Source organism: Heterodontus francisci, chromosome 12, assembly GCF_036365525.1.
Source record: "Heterodontus francisci isolate sHetFra1 chromosome 12, sHetFra1.hap1, whole genome shotgun sequence".
NCBI classification, from domain to species: Eukaryota; Metazoa; Chordata; class Chondrichthyes; order Heterodontiformes; family Heterodontidae; genus Heterodontus; species Heterodontus francisci.
Window position 1 is genome coordinate 78,327,159 of NC_090382.1, and position 14,534 is coordinate 78,341,692.

Here is a 14,534-nt window from a genome sequence, read left to right on the forward strand (position 1 = left end):
AGACTTGTAAGCTTCCATTCTTTAATGGCACGACTGCAAGAGGGAAGAAGGGGTGAAGTGAAACCATGGTCTTTGAATGGGAACACTGAGACCACTGGACAGATGTGCATCATGCAGTGGTGGCAAGAGTGGATCTATTCAAGGTTATGTGTTTAATGGATGTGTTCTCATAGGCAGATCAAAGTGCCAGAGCATGCAGTCCTGCTTGTTGTGTAGCACTAGGGCGAAACATGCCTTCACATAAAACGGATCAGCTTCTATCATTTTCACCACCTCCAGCCCTGTTGACCATGGTGGGGGGAATTGTCAGTTGAGGATTCCCAAGACATATCAGAAGCGCTGGTATTGAAGCTTGCATCATCATGCGACAGAGACAGAGAAACTTAGAAAATGGAATAGAACTCTTACCTTGCTATCTTGCGTCAGCGATTGCACAGTGGTCACACTCGCAGTTATGAGTCAGAGGTTTTGGGTTCAAGTCCCCACAAAATGTAGGCCGACACTTCAGTGCACTACTGAGGAAGTCCCTCACTGTCAGTGGTGCAGTCTTTTGGATCAGATATTAAACCGATCCCCTCTCAGGTAGATATAAAAGATGCTAAGGCACTATTCAAAGAACAGGGGTATTCTTTCTGATGTCCTGGCTAATATTTGAACCTCAACCAAGGTCACTATAAACAGATTATCTGCTCATTTATCTCATGGCTGTTTGTAGGGCCTTGCTGTGTTGGCTGCCGCGTTTTTGTCACCACCAAACACATCATCCCCTCCCCTTTCCGCATTCTGAAGGGACCATCCCTCCATGACACGAAAATAAAAGCAAAATACTGCTTCTCTTTTCACAGATGCTGCCAGACCTGCTGAGTGGTTCCAGCATTTCTTGTTTTTATCCCTCCATGACACCCTGGTCCACTCTTCAATCACCCCCAATACTGCCTCAATCACCCCCAACACTGCCTCCCCTTCCTCTGGCACCTTTCCATGTAAAAGCAGGAGATGCAACACCTGTCCTTTTATTTGTTCCCTTCTCAGCATGCAAGGCCCCAAGCACACCCTCCAGGTGAAACAGCAATTTTCTTGCACTTCCTTCAATTTGGCAAAATGTATTCATTGCTCACGATGTAATCTCCTCTACACAAGGGAGACCAAATGCCGATTGTGTGACTGCGTTGCAGAACACCTCCGTTCAGACTGTAAGTGTGACGCCGAGCTTCCGATTGCCTGCCATTTTAACTCTCCCCCAATTCCCTCTCTGACCTCCCTGCCCTTAGCCTCCTACACTGTTCCAATGAAGCTCACCATAAGCTTGAGGAACAGCACCTCATCTTTCACTTAGGCATTGTACAGTCTTCCAGTTCAACAATTTCTGATCACAACCTCTGTCCCCTGCCCCTTTTTTTCTTTTTATGTTTGTTTTAGTATGGCAGCTGTTGGTGATGATTTTGCTATTCCCATTTACACCTCCTGTAGACCAATCTTTTGTTTCTTTACTTATCCCATTACCATCTCCTTTTGCCTTGCACAATCATCCTTTTTGTCATTTAATCTCTCCTGCCTTCCACCCTATCACAGACTGTCCCTATTGTTCTATTCCCACCCCTCCTACTTTTCCTCAATCTGCATTTCCTGGAGACCTGTTACACATTTAAATGTTTCCAGTTCTGACGACAGGTCATTAACCTGAAATGTTGGGTGAGATTTTGCTGAAACACTGGAGGACCCGGGGTGGTTTTCAGGTGACTGGCATGCTCGGGCAGGACTTCTCTCGCAATATTGCCAGGAGGAGGCAATTAAGAGCTGGCCGGTGGGACAGGCGGCCAATTAGGGACAACGGATGGGCCTTCCATGCTGCCAGCCCAATCAGAGGGCCAGCAGCTCTGGAGCTTCGGCTGCACTGAGAGGCGTGGCCGCCGCTGCGGCAGCAAGGAGAATGCAAGAATGCCTCCATTTTGAGGCGCCCTCAGAAAGTTGAGCATTAAATAAATTTTTATGTGGGCCAAGCAGGCAGGGTCTGGAGAACGGAGGGAAATTCACTCCAGTGGCAGCGTTGGGGCTCTGATAGCATTCCTCATCACCACCCCCACCCCGGCCAAAAGCTGCCTCCATGCAGCTGGCGGCCTCCCCACATGGCAAATAATCATTCCACTACTGGCAACTGCTAGTAGACCAGGAAAATTGCCTTTAATTGGGCCATTAATCATTCAAATTGACTGCCCACCTCCATTAGGCAGGCAGGCGAGCTGCTGCCTTTCCCACCACTGGGAACTCCGTGGCGGGTGGCAGGACTGCGTCGGGGAGCCTACCTCCGTTCCCGTGCCCCCAGAGGCGGGAAAAATTCCGCCTGTTAACTTTGTTTCTCTCTCCACAGATACGACAAACCTGCTGAGTATTTCTACCATTTCCTGTTTTTATTTCAGATTCCCAGCACCCACAATATTTTGCTTTTGTAAGATAAAACAGCGTTTCTCATTCGCAAGCAGGAATTATCATTAGATACCTGTGTCAACAGATGCTTACAGCATAACTGCGACATTGAGCATTTCAACATAGCTTCGAAAATCTCATCATTTTTATTCAATTATGATTTCCTACAAGATGTTAATGGAATATATTGTGAGAGTAAACACAAAAAGCAATACCTTCAATATAAGCAGCAAACCTAATTCTCAAAGTAATCACTGTTCGAAGTGAGTCATCTGCGGTGCCCCATGTATTATTGCAAGTTCCATGACAGAATTCAGTGTTCTCACCAAAAAGATACCTAAAAGTTGTTAACAATTCAGGTCAGTTCCACACTGAACTATAAATCAGTAGGTAGGAAAACGGCATTTAAAATGTAAGTTGGGCAGTTGTTTTGCACAGAGCCCAAACAATGGCTAATTTGTTAACACCTCCGGTCCTTCACTGAATATACAAGCACCTTGGTGCTAAAATGAAATAAGGCTTTAAAAAAATCAGAACACAGTGGGTTTAATTTTATGCTCTCCCCCATGGCAGGTTTGGAGTTGGGGAGAGCATAAAATCAGGTGGGATGGTAGCACCTCTGCCAAAATTTAGTCAGGAGTGGGAAGGCCTGTGAACAGCCTTCCCGTCCTGGCACCAATTGAGGCCCTTAACTGGTTAATTAACCCTAATTAAGGGCCTCTTCCCACTGCAGCCGCAATTACCCGTGCGGCTGGTGACCCAGTCACCACACAAGAAGCACAGCACAAAAAACCGTGTGGACTGCTTCCCAGCCGTGTTGGGGGGGGGGGGGGGGGCGGGGGTGTCCTCATTCAAAGGCACTAAGTACCTACACAAGGGACCCAGCATTGAAAAGGTGTGGAGGCCCGCTGAGGGACAACCCCACTGCCCTTATTGACGATCACCCCTCTCCCCCGCGAGACCCCTCCTGCCCTGACCTACCTTTAGCCTGGTTCCAGCGCTGCTCCTCAGTGTCTGATCACTGCAGCTATAGCAGCAGCCACCACCTCCGTGGTAGTGCCGCAGCTGCCAGCCTCTGATTGGCCAGCAGCTCTGCAAGGCTGGCGTACACAAGTACTTTGTTTTGTTTGTAACAGTGCACGAACGGATGTTATACCAATTAAATCAAATGACCAACAAATCTTATGGTTCTGTGTCTTTTACTTACTGTGGAATAAATCAAACTGAACTTTGCCCCAGCTGGTGTTTACAAAGTCTACCTGAGAGACTGAGGGAGTATATAGGTTTAAGACATGGAGATCCAATCTGAAACTCAAAGGAGTTCCACTGTTAACACTCTAGGGTCCTGCTTGCATGCATAAGATGGCGGGAGTCAACCTTCATAAGAAGTAAGCCACCAGATCACCTAAGAGAGTGACTGATGCCACTGAACCCCTGTGGATAACTGCAGCAGACTCAAATTCATATCATCCCATTAACTAATTATGTTGTAGCCATTCATTAATTAGCACAGTGATAAAACTGATTGATCCAGCTTCTCAGCGGATTGGAGATGGTGACTCACAAATACCTGCATGATCAATCAGTTTCTGTTTTGATGGGTCATATTTTCCAACAAAGGAGGTATGAATATCTGCTCCTGGATTACGATGAGTTTTTAATCAGCCATTAGGGCTGACAACCATATAGAGCAATGGTTTACTTGGGTCAAAGCAGAAGAGAAAGGTAAGAAAAAGGAACTGCAAGGAAACATAATCCTTTCCAATTCTTAAAACATGTCATCTGCAAATGTATCAAGAGCTGCCTGCCCTTTGTTACATGTGTATCAAACCCTCAGCACCGTGACTGGGATAAGTGCTTAATAATAGGTATGAGACTTGATAATTACAACAGACTAAATGTGATTAGTGGAGTTTACCACTGACTATAGTGAGAAAAGGTGCATTGCAACCTTCACAGAAACATAAAAGAGAGGCATGACAACCATGAATCGCCAACAGAAATTTCATACTCACCCAAAACAAAAACAGTTCAAATTTTAAGACAAGTATTTTATCTATTCAATTTGCAGGCTTTTTTTTTAGCATTGTGGACTGTATTTTTTTCAATAGAAGATCTCACAAAGGTGAAACTGGCCCAAAAATAAAATAGAAAATACCAGCAAGAAATAAATAGCGTGCTCATCACTCCTGCGCCACCAAATCAAAGGTTTGAGGCCTAACCTTCCAAATGTTATTCCATGGAATAGGATGAAATTCATATTATTCTGCCATCCTTGACCCAACAGCTGTTGGACTGCGAAATTTTAAATGGGAGGCGCTCACCAGGATACTTGTTTGAATTATGTGCTTGAAATGGCAAACATTCTAATCTCCAAATGAGGAAAATACATTGAAATAAGGCTGCTTTTATCATTTAATAAATCATCAATAGATTGGATTAGCTGATCAAAGAGCGGTAATTGTGATATCCTTTATGAGAGACAGAGTCATAGGCTGGAATTTTATACCCCTCCCGGAGCAGGCTGGAAGCAGGGGGGCGGGCATAAAATCGAGTGGCAGGTGGGGAGTGCCGTTCCAGTTGCCTACACACCCCCGCTGCCATTTTACCAGCAGCGGGGAGGTGACAAATGGTCCACCCACCCCAGGCCAATTGTGGCCCTTAAGTAGCCAGCCAGGCACTTCGACATCTGAGGAGGCTAACCAATAATACTAGGTGGCCTCCTTGCCATCCCGGGGGGTGGGGGGAAACCGCACCTGATCGAGGACCCTGTGCCCCACAAAGGGCCCCCCAGCGGCGCAAGCTGCCTCCGTTAGAACACCTTCCCCCCCCCCGCCTTCCTGACTGTCCCCCACCCCCCTCATGGGGCCCAGCCGATTTCCCCCAGTGAGGCCCAAAACCCCACTTACCTCTTACGGGGCCAGCATCCATGCTGCTCCTCACACTGGGTGCAGTCCCAGCAGTGGCCAACATTCCCAGTGGCGCTGCTGAGACTGAAGCGCTGCCAGCCCACTGATTGGCTGGTAGCTCGTGGAGGCGGACCTCCTGCCTCAGAAGGGTGGAAGTCCTGCCTCAGGCCAATTTAGAATTCAGATCTTTCGATTTTACTGAGGAAAATATCAAAATGATATCAGACCCATGATGTAGAGAAAAGAAAAAATACTTGCATTTATATAGCACCTTTCATGACTATATGTTCCAAAGCACTTTACAGCCAATTAAGTACTTTTTGAGGTGTTGTCACTGTAAATCCATGTGCATCCCTGATTTAATCACTCCATCATTGGTGGCCGCGCCTTCAGTTGTCCAGGCCCCAAGCTTTGAAATATCCTCCCTCTCCACCTTGCTTTCCTCCTTTAAGGCACTCCTTAAAACCTAACTGATTGACCAACCTTTTGATCATCTGACCTATCCCCTTTTGTGGCTCACTGTCATACTTTGTTTTATAATGCTCCTGTAAAGCACCTGGGGATGTTTTATTACATTAAAAGCACAATATAAGTTGTTGCAGTAATGTAGGAAACACAGCAGCCAATTCGTGTACAGCAAGCTCCCACCTGAGGGGGAAAATGGGGCATTGGTTTAACATCTCACCAAAAAGACAGCACCTCTGACAGTGCAGCACTCTGTCAGTACTGCACTGGAGTGTCAGCCTAGACTTTGTGTTCAAGTCCTGGAATGGGGTTTGAACCCAAAACCTTTTGACTCAAGAGGCGAGAGTGCTACCAAGTGAGCCATGGCTGACAGAGTTAATATTAGTTAAACAGAATTGATGTTTCGGATTAATGACCTTTCACCAGAACATTATCGACCTGAAACGTCAACTCTGTTTCTCTTTCCATAGATGCTGCCAGACCAACTGAGTATTTCCAGCATTTTCTGTTTCAATTTCTGATTTCCAGCATCCACAGTACTTTTCTTCTGAACAAATTAATTCAATTTTCAAACTCACCACTAAGTGAGTCAATACTGGCTAATCAACGTTACTGGCAATGTTGCCAAAAACTGTTGAAATACTCAGGAATAGTATTCCAATCTAGAAAATGCTGGAAATGCTCAGCAGGTCAGGCAGCATCTGTGGGGAGAAAAACAGAGTTAATCTTTCAGTGATCTTTCCTGAAACAGTAACTGTTTCTCTCTCCACAGATGCTGCCTGAGCTGCTGAGTATTTCCAGCATTTTCTGTTTTAATTTCAGAGTTACACCATCCACCTTATTTTGCTTTTGTAGCTTTTTAAGAAATGCATTTCTTTTTAAATTTTGTGCTCAAGGCAAGGAATGCCAGTCCTGGGAAATTAACTCCTCCAAATTCACCTAGTGTTGGCATCAAACACTCCTAGGGCAAGTATAGTGCAGCCAGTGCACAGCTCTTGTTAGACTGTCATAACAATATACCTCAGCTTCAAACATTCCCCTCCCCCCAACTTTTTCTCACATTAACCATCCTGTGGCATCTCTTCCGATTATTAGTAGAGAAGTTTCAGGCTGTACATTGCAAACTTATTTCACATAGGACCCTTAACAGCCGGTGGAGAATTTCATCTTATTAGTATGGACTGGATTTGAGCTCAAAAGTCCTAGGCGGTGAAAAGCCAGCGCAGTGCCTAACCAGTCCACTGTGCAATTCCCAGGAAAATGACTTCAGGGATATTACAGACAGGTGCAACAAGTGGTTCAATTACAAAAAAATGGTGTTAAAATTGAAACAATGGGGTCCAGTTTCATCTCTGGGACAAATTGGGAGATGGCAAGTGGACTATTTACAAAATGGTACATGCTTTCAAATACACTAGAGGAATTATATACAAGACAGTCAAATTAATTTCTTGTGCTGTTTGAAAGGGTAAAAAGAAAACATATACACATAGAAAATAGATTTAATAAGGCTCATTTTTGATTTTCTGTCACTGATTGCAGTGTTTTTTCCCCTCTGTGGAATGTATCCAATAATATAAAACATAGAAAAGGAAGAACATTCCTCTGGGTTGAAACCATTAGATCTCATTATCCCACAAGTGTCACTTCCACAATGGGAGCAATGCACTGAAACTTTCTGGTTGATGATGTCAGCTCACATCTCCATGGAGGAAACGCATACCCTGCCTGTCGCTTCACACACCCTGGTACGTCCCAGTTTTGTCAACTGCAATAGAAATTCAAGAAATTCACAACATGAACATAGCTTCAGTAAGTTTAAATGCTATCAGAGCCTGGTTAAACACAAACATGAAAATCTATAATAGCCAAGGATTACAGCTCCCAAGAACCCTGATTCTGAGAAAAAGGCAACCACTTACAGGCATAGTTCTTGCAGTGTGGGATGGCAGTTGCCTGTGGTGAGGCAGCAGGCCAGGGTTGAAAGGACAGAGATAAATATTTTTGCCATTTTCTTTAACTTTGGAGACCTTTTCTCAGATTATAAAATAATTGGAGTTAAATCCACGAGGAGTATGCAGTCTGTAATCTGTAAATGAGCTTGATGGGTCCAACAGCCATTTGATCATTCCATATTTTCCTATCTCAAAACACAGAAATGAGGTAAGTAGTTAGAAAAATAATTGTATACTACGACAAAAATCACAATGTCCCAGATTTGGATCACATACATTTCTGAGTTGTCAGCTAGGGACAGAAAAGTAGCAATATATATATATATTTTAAACTCTGCAGATTCAGAAAAGATCTATGATGACTGCAAGCAATAAACATAATGCCAATATTTAAAGATAAAAGAGTCAATAAACAAATCTGGAAATTTTAAACAAGTTAGCTTAGCTTCAGTAAACGGGAAAATCATTGAACTAGTTTTAAGGGACATACAATTTTGAGATGTCTTTCTACTGATGACGGCATATAAATTCAAGATGTAGTAAGGAACAAATAAAAAAACACAAACTGCACAGATTTAAAGTGAATTTATGTTTCAACATATTACACACATGCACAGATGATATGCACACACTATAATAGATTATATATAATCATCGGTTTGGACCTGTTGAGCCGAATGGTCTATTTCTGCGCTGTAAATACTACGTAATATGTATAAATACACACACTAGGTTGTCTCTCAGACTACACTTCAACAGGAAGAACAATACTGGCAGATTTCAAGGCTGATTTAGGCAGTAATATCCAGTGTTTTTAAATTATACAGAAATCTAAAACAAAACAGACCAAACTACATGGTGTGCACCAAAATAATTAACTGCAACTGAAACTCCAAGTTTCCTTTCATTTGGATGTAATGGAAACCAGTTACTAAGAAAGTCCAAAATACATTACTGACATCTTTAAATGTTGTACAGCATATATAATCCAAAAAAAGGCAGCACAACAGTTGTTCAGGAGCAGATTCTTTATTATATACACAATTTCATTTATAGAACAACTGACTTTCTAATAGGTTGTCCGCTGAGCTACTCCAAGATTGGCAAAGATAAAAATCATCTTGAATATAGCAGCCATTAATCATCCATCTTATACATACACGTTCAAGACACCTTGGAGACAGCAATAGTGGTCAATTCCATTAGTTCAACAATTCAGTTACACATTACAGAATGATTGGGTGCAATAGTGCTAAATGTTAGAATTAAGCAGAAAATGTTGGAATTGCACAACAGGTTGACTTTTCAGTTGTGACTTGATCACAACCAGTTTTGATGAACGGTTAATGCTTTACTTCTGACCAATCTTGCTATTCATTATCAGCACATTACAATCTGATTTCAAAAAGGCATTCAATAAAGTGCCACACAAAAGGTTAATATGCAAGTTAAGAACTCATGGAATGGGGGTAATAGCATGGATGGAGGATTGACTAATGGACAGGAAGTGGAGAGTAGGGATATACAGCACATTTTCAAATTGGCAGGTTGTGACTGGTGGAGTGCCGCAAGGATCAGTGCTGGGATCTCAGCTATTTACAAACTTTATTAGTGATTTAGACAAAGTGATTGAGGGTAATGTATCCAAGTTTGCTGACGATACAAAACTAGGTGGAACACAAAGAGGCTGCAAAGAGATCTAGACAGGTTAAGTGAGTGGGCAACAAGGTGCCAGATGGAGTATAATGTGGGAAAGTGTGAGGTTATTCACTTTGGCAGTAAGAACAGAAAAGCAGAATATTTTTTTAAAAAGTGTGAAACATTAGATGTTGATGTTCAGAGACACTTGGGTGCACACGTTCAAGGAACACTAAGTTAGCTTTATCAGGTAAACACTGGAAGGCTTTTTCTCCTAGCTGGGGAATCTAGAACATAGGGACACAGTCTCTGGATAAAGGATCAATTAATTAGGAGTCATAGCATCATTATGGCACAGAAGGAGGCCATTCAGCCCATTGAGTTTACACTGGCTCTCTCTAGAGCAATCCAATCCCATTTCCTTGCTCCATCCCCATAGCCCGACAGGCATATTTCCCTCAAGTGCCCATCCAGTTTCTTTTCAAAATCATTCATAGTCTCTGCTTCCACCACCCTCATAGGCAGCAAGTTCCAGGTCATTACCACTTGCTGCATAAGTAAGTTCTTCCTCACATCTCCCCTGCAGCTCTTGCTAAAAATCTTCAATCTGTGTCCCCTAGTCCTTGTACCATCAGCTAATGGGAACAGCTTTACTTGGCCGACCTTATCTAAAACTGTCATAATCTTGGACACCTCGATCAAATCTTCCCTCAATCTCCTCTGCTCCAAGCAGAACAACCCTAGCTTCACCAACCTAACTTGTAGCTAAAATCACTCATCCTTGGTACCATTCTGGTAAATCTCCTCTGAACCCTTTCAAGGACCTTCACATCCTTCCTAAAGAGTGGTGACCAGAACTGGACACAATACTCTAGTTGTGGCCTAATCAGAGCTTTATAAAGGTTCCGCATAACTTCCCTGCTTTTGTACTCAATACCTCTATTTATGAAGCCTAATATCCCACATGCTTTGCTAACTCTCTCTTAATTTATCCTGCCACCTTCAAAGATCTATGAATCCCAAGTTTTTCTGTCTCTGTAAACTCTTTAGAACTGTACCAGTAAGACAATATTGACCCTCCCTATCCTTCTACCAAAATGCATCACCTCACACTTCTCTGTATTAAATTTCCTGCCAATTCTCTGCCCATTCTGCTAGCCTATGTCCTGTTGCAGTCAATTGGTATCATCCTCACTGTTTGCCACTCTTATTGGTATCACCGTCAAATTTTGAAATTTTACTCTTTATTCCAAGATCCAAGTCATTTATATATATGTCAAAAAAAGCAGTGGTCCCAGCACTGACCCTTGGGGAACACCACTGTCTACCATCCTCCAGTCTGAAATACAACCATTTACCACCACTCGCTGTTTTCTGTCCTTAAGCCAATTTTTTATCCAAGCTGACACTGACCCTCCTATTCAAAGAGCCTCAATGTTGTCAACCAGCCTTTTGTGTGATACTTTGTCAAACGCTTTCGTAAAATTCATATAGACAATACTGACAATCCATTTTGCTTCTCCTTCATCAACCTTCTCTGTTACTTCATCAAAAAAAGTCAATTAGTCAAGCACAATCTGCCTTTTACAAATTAGTGCTGGCTCTCCTGAATTAACTCATACCTCTCCAAATGTCCGTTAATTTTTTCTAATTACTGTTTCTAAAACCTTACCCACCACTGATGTTAAACTTACCAGCCTTTAGTTATTAGGAATATTCTTACACCTTTTCTTGAATAAGGGTGTCACATTTGCCACTCTCCAATCCTCTGGCACCACCCAGATATCTAGGGAAGAATGGAAGATTATGGCAAGCCCTCCCGCTATCTCCACTCCCAATTCTTTAAGCAACCTGGGATGCAAGCCATCTGGAGCAGGTGACTTAGCCACTCTAAGCATAGCCAGCCCTTCCAGTATATCCTGACTATCAATTTTCACTGCAGCCATTACTTCTACCAATATTTTGTCAGCATCCTCTTCCTTAGTAAACGCTGACAAAAAAAGTACTCATTATGTATTGTAGCCTTTCCCAGGACTCCCAAGCATACATCATCCTCTATGTCCCTCAGAGACTTCATCCCACTTCTTACCACGCACTTACTATTTACATGCCAGATGATTACTTTAGGGTTCTCTTTTATGCTAACTGCCATTCTATTCTCATATTCTCTCTTTTCCAGTCTTACTTTCCTCTTCACCTCCCCTCTCTCAACTAATTGTATTTAGCCATGTTCTCACTTGAAGAATTCACCTGACATGCATCATACATCATTCTTTTTGCTTCATCATATTCTCCATCTCCCTTATCATCCAAGCAGCCTGATGATGGTTCCCTTACCTTTTACCCTTGTTGGAATATATCTATTGTTACGAAAGTGCCTCTGTGTTTTGTTAAATATATTAAGGATGCATTTTTGAAAGATTGAAGAAATGTTAAACTTTGGGGCTTTCAAAGGGGATCATGTTAAGGCCACTTGACTTTGAAAAACTGTCCCTGGAAATGTTTTTTTTAAAAGGGGCACTGAGAGGTCTTTTTATTTATTTTATTTATTTAGAGCACTGAAACAGGCCCTTCGGCCCACCGAGTCTATGAGGAAAACAAGCCTTTCTGAGAAACCACCGACTTCCAGCAACAACAAGCCTTTCTAGGAAACCACCTGACTTCCAGCTCAATAAAGAAGAGAACTTTGGACACCTGGAGAAGTTGTTTACAAAGAAATGACAGGTCAAGATTGATGGAGGTCAAAAGGTTGAGCTCCTGTTGTCGGTGTCGGTTTTGAATTGTTCTGAATTGGGGCTGAACTGTATAAAAACAGAGAAAACTTCCAAGGAGAGAAGAGAATTCCCACGGAAGGAGAGAAGACTACAACCCAGTCAGCTTTCCAGCACCTCTCAAAGACCCTGAGAAGTCCACTGTGGCAACTCATCTCGTCTCCTGTCTTTGAAGGAAAGCCAGCTAAATTAATTCTCAACTCCGCCTGAAAAAACCTATTCTAAAAGATCCCCTTCACCCGTCTAAGTGTACTTGGAGGCTAGACTGTATGCCAGTTTTTGAACACAACATATCTCATCTGCTGTTTTCTTCAAAAATGAGCAAGTATTCAGCCCAAGTATTTTTTTTTACTGTAACAGAGCTCTCAACAAAAATCCCTTTTATTTTTCCATTAAATTCCATCACTGCACAGTGGCGCAGTGGTTAGCACTGCAGCCTCACAGCTCCAGCGACCCGGGTTCAATTCTGGGTACTGCCTGTGTGGAGTTTGCAAGTTCTCCCTGTGTCTGCGTGGGTTTTCTCCGGGTGCTCCGGTTTCCTCCCACAAGCCAAAAGACTTGCAGGTTGGTAGGTAAATTGGCCATTATAAATTGCCCCTAGTATAGGTAGGTGGTAGGGAAATATAGGGACAGGTGGGGATGTGGTAGGGAACATGGGATTAGTGTAGGATTAGTATGAATGGGTGGTTGATGGTCGGCATAGACTCGGTGGGCCGAAGGGCCTGTTTCAGTGCTGTATCTCTAAACTAAACTAAACCGGTGAATGCGTGCGTGTGTGTGAGTGGCTAAGGTAAAAAGGGAACTGTAATATTTCAATCTGTGCGTTTATGTTTTACTTCATTACTGGTTAAGACTGGTTTTTATAATAAACTGATAATTTTGTTGATTAAAGAAACCTAGTTGGTGTGTTTTATTCTGGGAAAAATACAGTATATGATTGACCGTATTGGTAAGTGGGAAAATTTAAATATATGCTGTGACCTGTGGAGAAGTGGGACCAGATTAAACAGTGCAAACCTTCTGCCTTGGTCGTAACACTAGCCTGTACCTGACATACAGAGTCATAGAGTTATACAGCAAAGAAACAGGCCCTTCGGCCTATCGTGTCTGTGCCAGCCATCAAGCACCTATCTATTTTAATCCCATTTTCCCGCACTTGGCCCATAGCCTTGTATACTATGGCATTTCAAGTGCTCATCTAAATACTTCTTAAATGTTGTGAGGGTTCCTGCCTCTACCACCCATTCAGGCAGTGTGCTCCAGATTCCAACCAGCCTCTGGGTGAAAATATATTTCCTCAAATCCCCTTTAAACCTCCTGCCCCTTACCTTAAATCAATGCCCCCTTGTTATTGATACCTCCGCTAGGGGAAAAAGTTTCTTCCTAGCTACCCTATCCATGCCCCTCATAATTTTGTATACCTCAAATCAGGTCCCTCCTCAGCCTTCTCTGCTCTAAGGAAAACAACTCTAACCTATCCAGTCTCTCTTCATAGCTGAAATGCTCCAGCCCAGGCAACATCCTAGTGAATCTCCTCTGCACCCTCTCTAGTGCAATCACATCCTTCCTATAGTGTGGTGACCAGAACTGTACACAGTACTCCAGCTGTGGCCTAACTAGTATTTTATATAGCTCCATCATAACCTCCCTGCTCTTATATTCTATGCCTCGGCTATTAAAGGCAAGTATCCCATATCCCTTCCTAACCACCTTATCTACCTGTGCTGCTGCCTTCAGTGATCTATGGACAAATACATCAAGGTCCCTCTGACCTTCTGTACTTCCTAGGGTCCTACCATCCATTGTATATTCCCTTGCCTTGTTAGTCCTCCCAAAATGCATCACTCACACTTCTCAGGATTAAATTTCATTTGCCACTGCTCTGCCCATCTAACCAGCCCATCTATATCGTCCTAATCTAAAGCTTTCCTCCTAATCTAAAGCTTTCCTCCTCACTATTTACGACAGCACCAATTTTCATGTCATCTGCAAACTTACTGATCATACCTCCTATATTCACGTCTAAATCATTAATGTACAGTACAAACAGCAAGGGTCCCAGCACCGATCCGTGTGTTACACCACTGGTCACAGGCTTCCAATTGCAAAAACAACCCTCAACCATCACCCTCTGCCTCCTACCACTAAGCTAATTAAGGATCCAATTTGCCAAATTGCCCTGGATCCCATGGGCTCTTACCTTAACCAATCTCCTATGCGGGACCTTATCAAAAGACTTACTGAAATCCATGTAGATTACATCAACTGCTTTACCCTCATCTACACACCTAGTCACCTCCTCGAAAAATTCAATCAAGTTTGTTAGACATGATCTCCCCCTGATCTCCATGCTGATTATCCTTGATTAATCT